Source organism: Oncorhynchus tshawytscha, linkage group LG28 (genome assembly GCF_018296145.1).
Source record: "Oncorhynchus tshawytscha isolate Ot180627B linkage group LG28, Otsh_v2.0, whole genome shotgun sequence".
NCBI lineage: Eukaryota > Metazoa > Chordata > Actinopteri > Salmoniformes > Salmonidae > Oncorhynchus > Oncorhynchus tshawytscha.
Window position 1 is genome coordinate 43,159,177 of NC_056456.1, and position 14,150 is coordinate 43,173,326.

Below are 14,150 nucleotides of genomic sequence, written 5' to 3' on the forward strand. Positions count from 1 at the left end.
CTCCAGGTGTAATATAATGTCTCTCTCCAGGTGTTCTGTGATGGTCTCTCTCTCTCCAGGTGTAATATAATGTCTCTCTCCAGGTGTTCTGTAATGTGTCTCTCTCCAGGTGTTCTGTAATGTGTCTCTCTCCAGGTGTAATATAATGTGTCTCTCTCCAGGTGTAATATAATGTGTCTCTCTCCAGGTGTAATATAATGTGTCTCTCTCCAGGTGTAATGTAATGTGTCTCTCTCCAGGTGTAATATAATGTGTCTCTCTCCAGGTGTAATGTAATGTCTCTCTCCAGGTGTTCTGTAATGGTGTCTCTCTCTCTCCAGGTGTAATATAATGTGTCTCTCTCAAGGTGTTCTGTAATGGTCTCTCTCTCTCCAGGTGTTCTGTAATGGTCTCTCTCTCTCCAGGTGTAATGTAATGTCTCTCTCCAGGTGTTCTGTGATGGTCTCTCTCTCTCTCCAGGTGTAATATAATGTCTCTCTCCAGGTGTTCTGTGATGGTCTCTCTCTCTCAGGTGTAATATAATGTCTCTCTCCAGGTGTTCTGTAATGGTCTCTCTCTCTCCAGGTGTAATATAATGTCTCTCTCCAGGTGTTCTGTGATGGTCTCTCTCTCTCCAGGTGTAATATAATGTCTCTCTCCAGGTGTTCTGTGATGGTCTCTCTCTCTCCAGGTGTAATATAATGTCTCTCTCCAGGTGTTCTGTAATGTGTCTCTCTCCAGGTGTTCTGTAATGGTCTCTCTCTCTCAGGTGTAATATAATGTCTCTCTCCAGGTGTTCTGTGATGGTCTCTCTCTCTCAGGTGTAATATAATGTCTCTCTCCAGGTGTAATATAATGTCTCTCTCCAGGTGTAATATAATGTGTCTCTCTCCAGGTGTAATATAATGTCTCTCTCCAGGTGTTCTGTGATGGTCTCTCTCTCTCCAGGTGTAATATAATGTCTCTCTCCAGGTGTTCTGTGATGGTCTCTCTCTCTCTCCAGGTGTAATATAATGTCTCTCTCCAGGTGTTCTGTAATGTGTCTCTCTCCAGGTGTTCTGTGATGGTCTCTCTCTCTCCAGGTGTAATATAATGTCTCTCTCCAGGTGTTCTGTAATGGTCTCTCTCTCTCCAGGTGTAATATAATGTCTCTCTCCAGGTGTAATATAATGTCTCTCTCCAGGTGTAATATAATGTGTCTCTCTCCAGGTGTAATATAATGTCTCTCTCCAGGTGTAATATAATGTCTCTCTCCAGGTGTTCTGTGATGGTCTCTCTCTCTCCAGGTGTAATATAATGTCTCTCTCCAGGTGTTCTGTGATGGTCTCTCTCTCTCCAGGTGTAATATAATGTCTCTCTCCAGGTGTTCTGTGATGGTCTCTCTCTCTCCAGGTGTAATATAATGTCTCTCTCCAGGTGTAATATAATGTCTCTCTCTCCAGGTGTAATATAATGTGTCTCTCTCCAGGTGTAATATAATGTCTCTCTCCAGGTGTTCTGTAATGTGTCTCTCTCCAGGTGTAATGCAATGTGTCTCTCTCCAGGTGTAATATAATGTCTCTCTCTCCAGGTGTAATATAATGTGTCTCTCTCCAGGTGTAATGTAATGTGTCTCTCTCCAGGTGTAATGTAATGGTCTCTCTCCAGGTGTAATATAATGTGTCTCTCTCCAGGTGTAATGTAATGGTCTCTCTCCAGGTGTAATATAATGTGTCTCTCTCCAGGTGTAATGTAATGTGTCTCTCTCCAGGTGTAATATAATGTGTCTCTCTCAGGTGTAATATAATGTGTCTCTCTCCAGGTGTAATATAATGTGTCTCTCTCCAGGTGTAATATAATGTCTCTCTCCAGGTGTAATATAATGTGTCTCTCTCCAGGTGTAATATAATGTGTCTCTCTCCAGGTGTAATATAATGTCTCTCTCCAGGTGTAATATAATGTGTCTCTCCAGGTGTAATATAATGTGTCTCTCTCCAGGTGTAATATAATGTGTCTCTCCAGGTGTAATATAATGTGTCTCTCTCCAGGTGTAATATAATGTGTCTCTCTGTAATATAATGTGTCTCTCTCCAGGTGTAATATAATGTGTCTCTCTCCAGGTGTAATATAATGTGTCTCTCTCCAGGTGTAATATAATGTGTCTCTCTCCAGGTGTAATATAATGTGTCTCTCAGGTGTAATATAATGTGTCTCTCTCAGGTGTAATATAATGTGTCTCTCTCCAGGTGTAATATAATGTGTCTCTCTCCAGGTGTAATGTAATGTGTCTCTCTCCAGGTGTAATGTAATGTGTCTCTCTCCAGGTGTAATATAATGGTCTCTCTCTCTCTCCAGGTGTAATATAATGTGTCTCTCTCCAGGTGTAATGTAATGTGTCTCTCTCCAGGTGTAATGTAATGTGTCTCTCTCCAGGTGTAATGTAATGTGTCTCTCTCCAGGTGTAATGTAATGTGTCTCTCTCCAGGTGTAATGTAATGTGTCTCTCTCCAGGTGTAATGTAATGTGTCTCTCTCCAGGTGTAATGTAATGTGTCTCTCTCCAGGTGTAATGTAATGGTGTGTCTCTCTCCAGGTGTAATGTAATGTGTCTCTCTCCAGGTGTAATATAATGTCTCTCTCTCCAGGTGTAATGTAATGTGTCTCTCTCCAGGTGTAATATAATGTGTCTCTCTCCAGGTGTAATATAATGGTCTCTCTCTCTCCAGGTGTAATATAATGTGTCTCTCTCCAGGTGTAATATAATGTCTCTCTCTCCAGGTGTTCTGTAATGGTGTCTCTCTCCAGGTGTAATATAATGTGTCTCTCCAGGTGTAATATAATGTCTCTCTCTCCAGGTGTAATATAATGTGTCTCTCCAGGTGTAATGTAATGTGTCTCTCTCCAGGTGTAATATAATGTCTCTCTCTCCAGGTGTAATATAATGTGTCTCTCTCCAGGTGTAATGTAATGTGTCTCTCTCCAGGTTTAATATAATGTGTCTCTCTCCAGGTGTAATATAATGTGTCTCTCTCCAGGTGTAATATAATGTGTCTCTCTCCAGGTGTAATATAATGTGTCTCTCTCAGGTGTTCTGTAATGTGTCTCTCTCCAGGTGTAATATAATGTGTCTCTCTCCAGGTGTTCTATAATGTGTCTCTCTCAGGTGTAATATAATGTGTCTCTCTCTCAGGTGTAATATAATGTGTCTCTCTCCAGGTGTAATATAATGTGTCTCTCTCCAGGTGTAATATAATGTGTCTCTCTCCAGGTGTAATGTAATGTGTCTCTCTCCAGGTGTAATATGTGTCTCTCTCCAGGTGTAATATAATGTCTCTCTCTCCAGGTGTAATATAATGTGTCTCTCTCCAGGTGTAATATAATGTGTCTCTCTCCAGGTGTAATATAATGTGTCTCTCTCCAGGTGTAATATAATGTGTCTCTCTCCAGGTGTAATATAATGTGTCTCTCTCCAGGTGTAATATAATGTGTCTCTCTCCAGGTGTAATATAATGTGTCTCTCTCTCCAGGTGTAATATAATGTGTCTCTCTCCAGGTGTAATGTAATGTGTCTCTCTCCAGGTGTAATATAATGTGTCTCTCTCAGGTGTAATATAATGTGTCTCTCTCCAGGTGTAATATAATGTGTCTCTCTCCAGGTGTAATGTAATGTGTCTCTCCAGGTGTAATATAATGTGTCTCTCTCCAGGTGTAATGTAATGTGTCTCTCTCCAGGTGTAATATAATGTGTCTCTCTCCAGGTGTAATATAATGTGTCTCTCTCCAGGTGTAATATAATGTGTCTCTCTCCAGGTGTAATATAATGTGTCTCTCTCCAGGTGTAATATAATGTGTCTCTCTCCAGGTGTAATATAATGTGTCTCTCTCCAGGTGTAATATAATGTGTCTCTCTCCAGGTGTAATATAATGTGTCTCTCTCCAGGTGTAATATAATGTGTCTCTCTCCAGGTGTAATATAATGTGTCTCTCTCCAGGTGTAATATAATGTGTCTCTCTCCAGGTGTAATATAATGTGTCTCTCTCCAGGTGTAATATAATGTGTCTCTCTCCAGGTGTAATATAATGTGTCTCTCTCCAGGTGTAATATAATGTGTCTCTCTCCAGGTGTAATGTAATGTGTCTCTCTCCAGGTGTAATATAATGTGTCTCTCTCAGGTGTAATATAATGTGTCTCTCTCCAGGTGTAATATAATGTGTCTCTCTCAGGTGTAATATAATGTGTCTCTCTCCAGGTGTAATATAATGTGTCTCTCTCCAGGTGTAATATAATGTGTCTCTCTCCAGGTGTAATATAATGTGTCTCCAGGTGTAATATAATGTGTCTCTCTCCAGGTGTAATGTAATGTGTCTCTCTCCAGGTGTAATATAATGTGTCTCTCTCCAGGTGTAATATAATGTGTCTCTCTCTCCAGGTGTAATATAATGTGTCTCTCTCCAGGTGTAATATAATGTGTCTCTCTCCAGGTGTAATATAATGTGTCTCTCTCCAGGTGTAATATAATGTGTCTCTCTCCAGGTGTAATATAATGTGTCTCTCTCCAGGTGTAATATAATGTGTCTCTCTCCAGGTGTAATATAATGTGTCTCTCTCCAGGTGTAATATAATGTGTCTCTCTCCAGGTGTAATATAATGTGTCTCTCTCCAGGTGTAATATAATGTGTCTCTCTCTCCAGGTGTAATATAATGTGTCTCTCTCCAGGTGTAATATAATGTGTCTCTCTCAGGTGTAATATAATGTGTCTCTCTCCAGGTGTAATATAATGTGTCTCTCTCAGGTGTAATATAATGTGTCTCTCTCCAGGTGTAATATAATGTGTCTCTCTCCAGGTGTAATATAATGTGTCTCTCTCCAGGTGTAATATAATGTGTCTCTCTCCAGGTGTAATATAATGTGTCTCTCTCCAGGTGTAATATAATGTGTCTCTCTCCAGGTGTAATGTAATGTGTCTCTCTCCAGGTGTAATAGGTGTAATATAATGTGTCTCTCTCCAGGTGTAATATAATGTGTCTCTCTCAGGTGTAATATAATGTGTCTCTCTCCAGGTGTAATATAATGTGTCTCTCTCCAGGTGTAATATAATGTGTCTCTCTCCAGGTGTAATATAATGTGTCTCTCTCCAGGTGTAATATAATGTGTCTCTCTCCAGGTGTAATATAATGTCTCTCCAGGTGTAATATAATGTGTCTCTCTCCAGGTGTAATATAATGTGTCTCTCTCCAGGTGTAATATAATGTGTCTCTCTCCAGGTGTAATATAATGTGTCTCTCTCCAGGTGTAATATAATGTGTCTCTCTCCAGGTGTAATATAATGTGTCTCTCTCCAGGTGTAATATAATGTGTCTCTCTCCAGGTGTAATATAATGTGTCTCTCTCCAGGTGTAATATAATGTGTCTCTCTCCAGGTGTTCTGTAATGTGTCTCTCTCCAGGTGTAATATAATGTGTCTCTCTCCAGGTGTAATATAATGTGTCTCTCTCCAGGTGTAATATAGGTGTAATATAATCTCCAGGTGTAATATAATGTGTCTCTCCAGGTGTAATATAATGTGTCTCTCTCCAGGTGTAATATAATGTGTCTCTCTCCAGGTGTAATATAATGTGTCTCTCTCCAGGTGTAATATAATGTGTCTCTCTCCAGGTGTAATATAATGTGTCTCTCTCCAGGTGTAATATAATGTGTCTCTCTCCAGGTGTAATATAATGTGTCTCCAGGTGTAATATAATGTCTCTCTCTCCAGGTGTAATATAATGTCTCTCTCTCCAGGTGTAATATAATGTCTCTCTCTCCAGGTGTAATATAATGTGTCTCTCTCCAGGTGTAATATAATGTCTCTCTCTCCAGGTGTAATATAATGTGTCTCTCTCCAGGTGTAATATAATGTCTCTCTCTCCAGGTGTAATATAATGTCTCTCTCAGGTGTTCTGTAATGTGTCTCTCTCCAGGTGTAATATAATGTGTCTCTCTCCAGGTGTAATATAATGTCTCTCTCCAGGTGTAATATAATGTGTCTCTCTCCAGGTGTTCTCTCTCTCCAGGTGTAATATAATGTGTCTCTCTCCAGGTGTAATATAATGTGTCTCTCTCCAGGTGTAATATAATGTCTCTCTCTCCAGGTGTAATATAATGTGTCTCTCTCAGGTGTAATATAATGTGTCTCTCTCCAGGTGTAATATAATGTGTCTCTCTCCAGGTGTAATATAATGTGTCTCTCTCCAGGTGTAATATAATGTGTCTCTCTCCAGGTGTAATATAATGTGTCTCTCCAGGTGTAATATAATGTGTCTCTCTCCAGGTGTAATATAATGTGTCTCTCTCAGGTGTAATATAATGTGTCTCTCTCCAGGTGTAATATAATGTCTCTCTCTCCAGGTGTAATATAATGTGTCTCTCTCCAGGTGTAATATAATGTGTCTCTCTCCAGGTGTAATATAATGTGTCTCTCTCCAGGTGTAATATAATGTCTCTCTCTCCAGGTGTAATATAATGTGTCTCTCTCCAGGTGTAATATAATGTGTCTCTCTCAGGTGTAATATAATGTGTCTCTCTCCAGGTGTAATATAATGTGTCTCTCTCTCCAGGTGTAATATAATGTGTCTCTCTCCAGGTGTAATATAATGTGTCTCTCCAGGTGTAATATAATGTGTCTCTCTCCAGGTGTAATATAATGTGTCTCTCTCTGTAATATAATGTGTCTCTCTCCAGGTGTAATATAATGTGTCTCTCTCCAGGTGTAATATAATGTGTCTCTCTCCAGGTGTAATATAATGTGTCTCTCTCCAGGTGTAATATAATGTGTCTCTCTCCAGGTGTAATATAATGTGTCTCTCTCCAGGTGTAATATAATGTGTCTCTCTCCAGGTGTAATATAATGTGTCTCTCTCCAGGTGTAATATAATGTGTCTCTCTCCAGGTGTAATATAATGTGTCTCTCCAGGTGTAATATAATGGTGTGTCTCTGTCTCTCTCCAGGTGTAATATAATGTCTCTCTCTCCAGGTGTAATATAATGTGTCTCTCCAGGTGTAATATAATGTCTCTCTCCAGGTGTAATGTAATGTGTCTCTCTCCAGGTGTAATGTAATGTGTCTCTCTCCAGGTGTAATATAATGTCTCTCTCTCCAGGTGTAATATAATGTGTCTCTCCAGGTGTTCTGTAATGGTGTGTCTCTCTCCAGGTGTAATGTAATGGTGTCTCTCTCTCTCTCTCCAGGTGTAATGTAATGTGTCTCTCTCTCCAGGTGTAATGTAATGGTCTCTCTCTCTCTCTCTCCAGGTGTAATATAATGTGTCTCTCTCCAGGTGTAATATAATGTGTCTCTCCAGGTGTAATATAATGTGTCTCTCTCCAGGTGTAATATAATGTGTCTCTCTCCAGGTGTAATATAATGTGTCTCTCTCCAGGTGTAATATAATGTGTCTCTCTCCAGGTGTTCTGTAATGTAATGTCTCTCTCTCCAGGTGTAATATAATGGTCTCTCTGTTATATAATGTGTCTCTCTCCAGGTGTAATATAATGTGTCTCTCTCCAGGTGTAATATAATGTGTCTCTCTCCAGGTGTAATATAATGTGTCTCTCTCTCAGGTGTAATATAATGTGTCTCTCTCCAGGTGTAATATAATGTGTCTCTCTCCAGGTGTAATATAATGTCTCTCTCTCTCTCAGGTGTAATATAATGTCTCTCTCTCCAGGTGTAATATAATGTGTCTCTCTCCAGGTGTAATATAATGTGTCTCTCTCCAGGTGTAATATAATGTGTCTCTCTCCAGGTGTAATATAATGTGTCTCTCTCCAGGTGTAATATAATGTCTCTCTCAGGTGTAATATAATGTCTCTCTCTCCAGGTGTAATATAATGTGTCTCTCTCCAGGTGTAATATAATGTGTCTCTCTCCAGGTGTAATATAATGTGTCTCTCTCTCTCAGGTGTTCTGTAATGTGCTCTCTCTCCAGGTGTAATATAATGTCTCTCTCTCCAGGTGTAATATAATGTGTCTCTCTCAGGTGTAATATAATGTGTCTCTCTCCAGGTGTAATATAATGTGTCTCTCTCCAGGTGTAATATAATGTGTCTCTCTCCAGGTGTAATATAATGTGTCTCTCTCCAGGTGTAATATAATGTGTCTCTCTCCAGGTGTAATATAATGTGTCTCTCTCCAGGTGTAATATAATGTCTCTCTCTCTCCAGGTGTTCTGTAATGTGTCTCTCTCTCCAGGTGTAATATAATGTCTCTCTCTCTCAGGTGTAATATAATGGTCTCTCTCCAGGTGTAATATAATGTCTCTCTCTCCAGGTGTAATGTAATGGTCTCTCTCTCTCCAGGTGTTCTGTGCTGTGTCTCTCTCCAGGTGTAATATAATGTGTCTCTCTCCAGGTGTAATATAATGGTCTCTCTCTCCAGGTGTAATATAATGGTCTCTCTCTCTCAGGTGTAATGTGCTAATGTGTCTCTCTCCAGGTGTAATATAATGGTCTCTCTCCAGGTGTAATATAATGTCTCTCTCCAGGTGTAATATAATGTGTCTCTCTCCAGGTGTAATATAATGTGTCTCTCTCCAGGTGTAATATAATGTGTCTCTCTCCAGGTGTAATATAATGTGTCTCTCTCCAGGTGTAATATAATGTGTCTCTCTCCAGGTGTAATATAATGTGTCTCTCTCAGGTGTAATATAATGTGTCTCTCTCCAGGTGTAATATAATGTGTCTCTCCAGGTGTAATATAATGTGTCTCTCTCCAGGTGTAATATAATGTGTCTCTCTCCAGGTGTAATATAATGTGTCTCTCTCCAGGTGTAATATAATGTGTCTCTCTCCAGGTGTAATATAATGTGTCTCTCTCCAGGTGTAATATAATGTGTCTCTCTCAGGTGTAATATAATGTGTCTCTCTCCAGGTGTAATATAATGTGTCTCTCTCCAGGTGTAATATAATGTGTCTCTCTCCAGGTGTAATATAATGTGTCTCTCTCCAGGTGTAATATAATGTGTCTCTCTCCAGGTGTAATATAATGTGTCTCTCTCCAGGTGTAATATAATGTGTCTCTCTCCAGGTGTAATATAATGTGTCTCTCTCCAGGTGTAATATAATGTCTCTCTCCAGGTGTAATATAATGTGTCTCCAGGTGTAATATAATGTGTCTCTCTCCAGGTGTAATATAATGTGTCTCTCTCCAGGTGTAATATAATGTGTCTCTCTCCAGGTGTAATATAATGTGTCTCTCAGGTGTAATATAATGTGTCTCTCTCTCAGGTGTAATATAATGTGTCTCTCTATAATGGTGTGTGTCCAGGTGTAATATAATGTGTCTCTCTCCAGGTGTAATATAATGTGTCTCTCTCCAGGTGTAATATAATGTGTCTCTCTCCAGGTGTAATATAATGTGTCTCTCTCCAGGTGTAATATAATGTGTCTCTCTCCAGGTGTAATATAATGTGTCTCTCTCCAGGTGTAATATAATGTCTCTCTCTCCAGGTGTAATATAATGTGTCTCTCTCCAGGTGTAATATAATGTCTCTCTCTCCAGGTGTAATGTAATGGTGTGTCTCTCTCCAGGTGTAATATAATGTGTCTCTCTCCAGGTGTAATGTAATGGTGTGTCTCTCTCCAGGTGTAATGTAATGTCTCTCTCTCCAGGTGTTCTGTAATGGTCTCTCTCTCTCTCTCCAGGTGTAATATAATGTGTGTCTCTCTCCAGGTGTAATGTAATGGTCTCTCTCTCTCCAGGTGTTCTGTAATGGTGTGTCTCTCTCCAGGTGTAATATAATGTGTGTCTCTCTCCAGGTGTAATGTAATGGTGTGTCTCTCTCCAGGTGTAATGTAATGTGTCTCTCTCCAGGTGTAATATAATGTGTCTCTCTCTGTAATATAATGTGTTCTCTCCAGTGTAATATAATGTGTCTCCAGGTGTAATATAATGTGTCTCTCTCTCAGGTGTAATATAATGTGCTCTCTCTCTGTAATATAATGTCTCTCTCCAGGTGTAATATAATGGTCTCTCTCTCTCCAGGTGTTCTGGTGTCTCTCTCTCTCCAGGTGTAATATAATGGTCTCTCTCTCCAGGTGTAATATAATGGTCTCTCTCCAGGTGTTATATAATGGTCTCTCTCTCCAGGTGTAATGTAATGGTCTCTCTCTCTCCAGGTGTTCTGTAATGGTGTCTCTCTCTCCAGGTGTAATATAATGGTCTCTCTCCAGGTGTTATATAATGGTCTCTCTCTCCAGGTGTAATGTAATGGTCTCTCTCTCTCCAGGTGTTCTGTGCTGCCTGCTGTCTCTCTCCAGGTGTAATATAATGGTCTCTCTCTCTCTCCAGGTGTAATATAATGTCTCTCCAGGTGTAATATAATGTGTCTCTCTCCAGGTGTAATATAATGTGTCTCTCTCCAGGTGTAATATAATGGTGTGTCTCTCTCCAGGTGTAATATAATGTGTCTCTCTCCAGGTGTAATATAATGTGTCTCTCTCCAGGTGTAATATAATGTGTCTCTCTCTCAGGTGTAATATAATGTGTCTCTCTCCAGGTGTAATATAATGTGTCTCTCTCAGGTGTAATATAATGTCTCTCTCAGGTGTAATATAATGTGTCTCTCTCCAGGTGTAATATAATGGTCTCTCTCCAGGTGTAATATAATGTGTCTCTCTCAGGTGTAATATAATGTGTCTCTCTCCAGGTGTAATATAATGTGTCTCTCCAGGTGTAATATAATGTGTCTCTCTCCAGGTGTAATATAATGTGTCTCTCTCAGGTGTAATATAATGTGTCTCTCTCCAGTGTGTAATATAATGTGTCTCTCTCCAGGTGTAATATAATGTGTCTCTCTCCAGGTGTAATATAATGTGTCTCTCTCAGGTGTAATATAATGTCTCTCTCCAGGTGTAATATAATGTCTCTCTCCAGGTGTAATATAATGTGTCTCTCTCCAGGTGTAATATAATGTGTCTCTCTCCAGGTGTAATATAATGTGTCTCTCCAGGTGTAATATAATGTGTCAGGTGTAATATAATGTGTCTCTCTCCAGGTGTAATATAATGTGTCTCTCTCAGGTGTAATATAATGTCTCTCTCCAGGTGTAATATAATGTGTCTCTCTCCAGGTGTAATATAATGTGTCTCTCTCCAGGTGTAATATAATGTGTCTCTCTCTCCAGGTGTAATATAATGTGTCTCTCTCTGTAATATAATGTGTCTCTCCAGGTGTAATATAATGGTGTGTGTCTCTCAGGTGTTCTGTATAGGTGTTATATAATGTCTCTCTCCAGGTGTAATATAATGCCTGTCTCTCCAGGTGTAATATAATGGTCTCTCTCTCAGGTGTAATACCGGTACCTCCTGTATATAGCCTCCACATTGACTCTGTACCGGTACCTCCTGTATATAGCCTCCACATTGACTCTACCGGTACCTCCTGTATATAGCCTCCACATTGACTCTGTACCGGTACCCCTGTATATAGCCTCCACATTGACTCTGTACCGGTACCCCCTGTATATAGCCTCCACATTGACTCTGTACCGGTACCCCTGTATATAGCCTCCACATTGACTCTGTACCGGTACCCCTGTATATAGCCTCCACATTGACTCTGTACCGGTACCCCCTGTATATAGCCTCCACATTGACTCTGTACCGGTACCCCCTGTATATAGCCTCCACATTGACTCTGTACCGGTACCCCTGTATATAGCCTCCACATTGACTCTGTACCGGTACCCCTGTATATAGCCTCCACATTGACTCTGTACCGTACCCCTGTATATAGCCTCCACATTGACTCTGTACCGGTACCCCCTGTATATAGCCTCCACATTGACTCTGTACCGGTACACCCTGTATATAGCCTCCACATTGACTCTGTACCGGTACCCCTTGTATATAGCCTCCACATTGACTCTGTACCGGTACCCCTGTATATAGCCTCTACATTGACTCTGTACCGGTACCCCTGTATATAGCCTCCACATTGACTCTGTACCGGTACCCCCTGTATATAGCCTCCACATTGACTCTGTACCGGTACCCCCTGTATATAGCCTCCACATTGACTCTGTACCGGTACCCCTGTATATAGCCTCCACATTGACTCTGTACCGGTACCCCCTGTATATAGCCTCCACATTGACTCTGTACCGGTACCCCTGTATATAGCCTCCACATTGACTCTGTACCGGTACCCCCTGTATATAGCCTCCACATTGACTCTGTACCGGTACCCCCTGTATATAGCCTCCACATTGACTCTGTACCGGTACCCCCTGTATATAGCCTCCACATTGACTCTGTACCGGTACCCCTGTATATAGCCTCCACATTGACTCTGTACCGTAATACCCTGTATATAGCCTCCACATTGACTCTGTACCGGTACCCCTGTATATAGCCTCCACATTGACTCTGTACCGGTACCCCCTGTATATAGCCTCCACATTGACTCTGTACCGGTACCCCTGTATATAGCCTCCACATTGACTCTGTACCGTAACACCCTGTATATAGCCTCCACATTGACCCTGTACCGGTACCCCTGTATATAGCCTCCACATTGACTCTGTACCGTAATACCCTGTATATAGCCTCCACATTGACTCTGTACCAGTACCCCTTGTATATAGCCTCCACATTGACCCTGTACCGGTACCCCCTGTATATAGCCTCCACATTGACTCTGTACCGTAATACCCTGTATATAGCCTCCACATTGACTCTGTACCAGTACCCCCTGTATATAGCCTCCACATTGACTCTGTACCGGTACCCCCTGTATATAGCCTCCACATTGACTCTGTACCGTAATACCCTGTATATAGCCTCCACATTGACTCTGTACCGGTACCCCTGTATATAGCCTCCACATTGACTCTGTACCGTAACACCCTGTATAGCCTCCACATTGACTCTGTACCGGTACCCCTGTATATAGCCTCCACATTGACTCTGTGCCGTAATACCCTGTATATAGCCTCCACATTGACTCTGTACCAGTACCCCCTGTATATAGTCTCCACATTGACTCTGTACCGGTACCCCTGTATATAGCCTCCACATTGACTCTGTACCAGTACCCCCTGTATATAGCCTCCACATTGACTCTGTACTGGTACCCCTGTATATAGCCTCCACATTGACTCTGTACCGGTACCCCCTGTATATAGCCTCCACATTGACTCTGTGCCGTAATACCCTGTATATAGCCTCCACATTGACTCTGTACCAGTACCCCTGTATATAGTCTCCACATTGACTCTGTACCGGTACCCCCTGTATATAGCCTCCACATTGACTCTGTACCAGTACCCCTGTATATAGCCTCCACATTGACTCTGTACCGGTACCCCCTGTATATAGCCTCCACATTGACTCTGTACCGGTACCCCCTGTATATAGCCTCCACATTGACTCTGTACCGTAATACCCTGTATATAGTCTCCACATTGACTCTGTACCAGTACCCCCTGTATATAGCCTCCACATTGACTCTGTACCGTACCCCTGTATATAGCCTCCACATTGACTCTGTACCGTAATACCCTGTATATAGTCTCCACATTGACTCTGTACCAGTACCCCCTGTATATAGCCTCCACATTGACTCTGTACCAGTACCCCCTGTATATAGCCTCCACATTAACTCTGTACCGGTACCCCCTGTATATAGCCTCCACATTGACTCTGTACTGGTACCCCCTGTATATAGCCTCCACATTGACTCTGTACCGGTACACCCTGTATATAGCCTCCACATTGACTCTGTACCGGTACCCCCTGTATATAGCCTCCACATTGACTCTGTACCGATACCCCCTGTATATAGCCTCCACATTGACTCTGTACCGTAACACCCTGTATATAGCCTCCACATTGACTCTATACCGTAACACCCTGTATATAGCCTCCACATTGACTCTGTCTCGGTGCCCCCTGTATATAGCCTAGTTATTGTTATATTATTGTTGCTCTTTAATTATTTTGTTTTGTTTATTTTAGTAAATACTATAAAAATAATTTTTTTCTTAACACTTATTTTTCTTTAAACTGCTTTGTTGGTTAAGGGCTTGTCAGTAGTGTTGTATTCAGCATTTCACTGTGAGGTCTACTACACCTGTTGTATTCAGCATTTCACTGTAAGGTCTACTACACCTGTTGTATTCAGCATTTCACTGTGAGGTCTACTACACCTGTT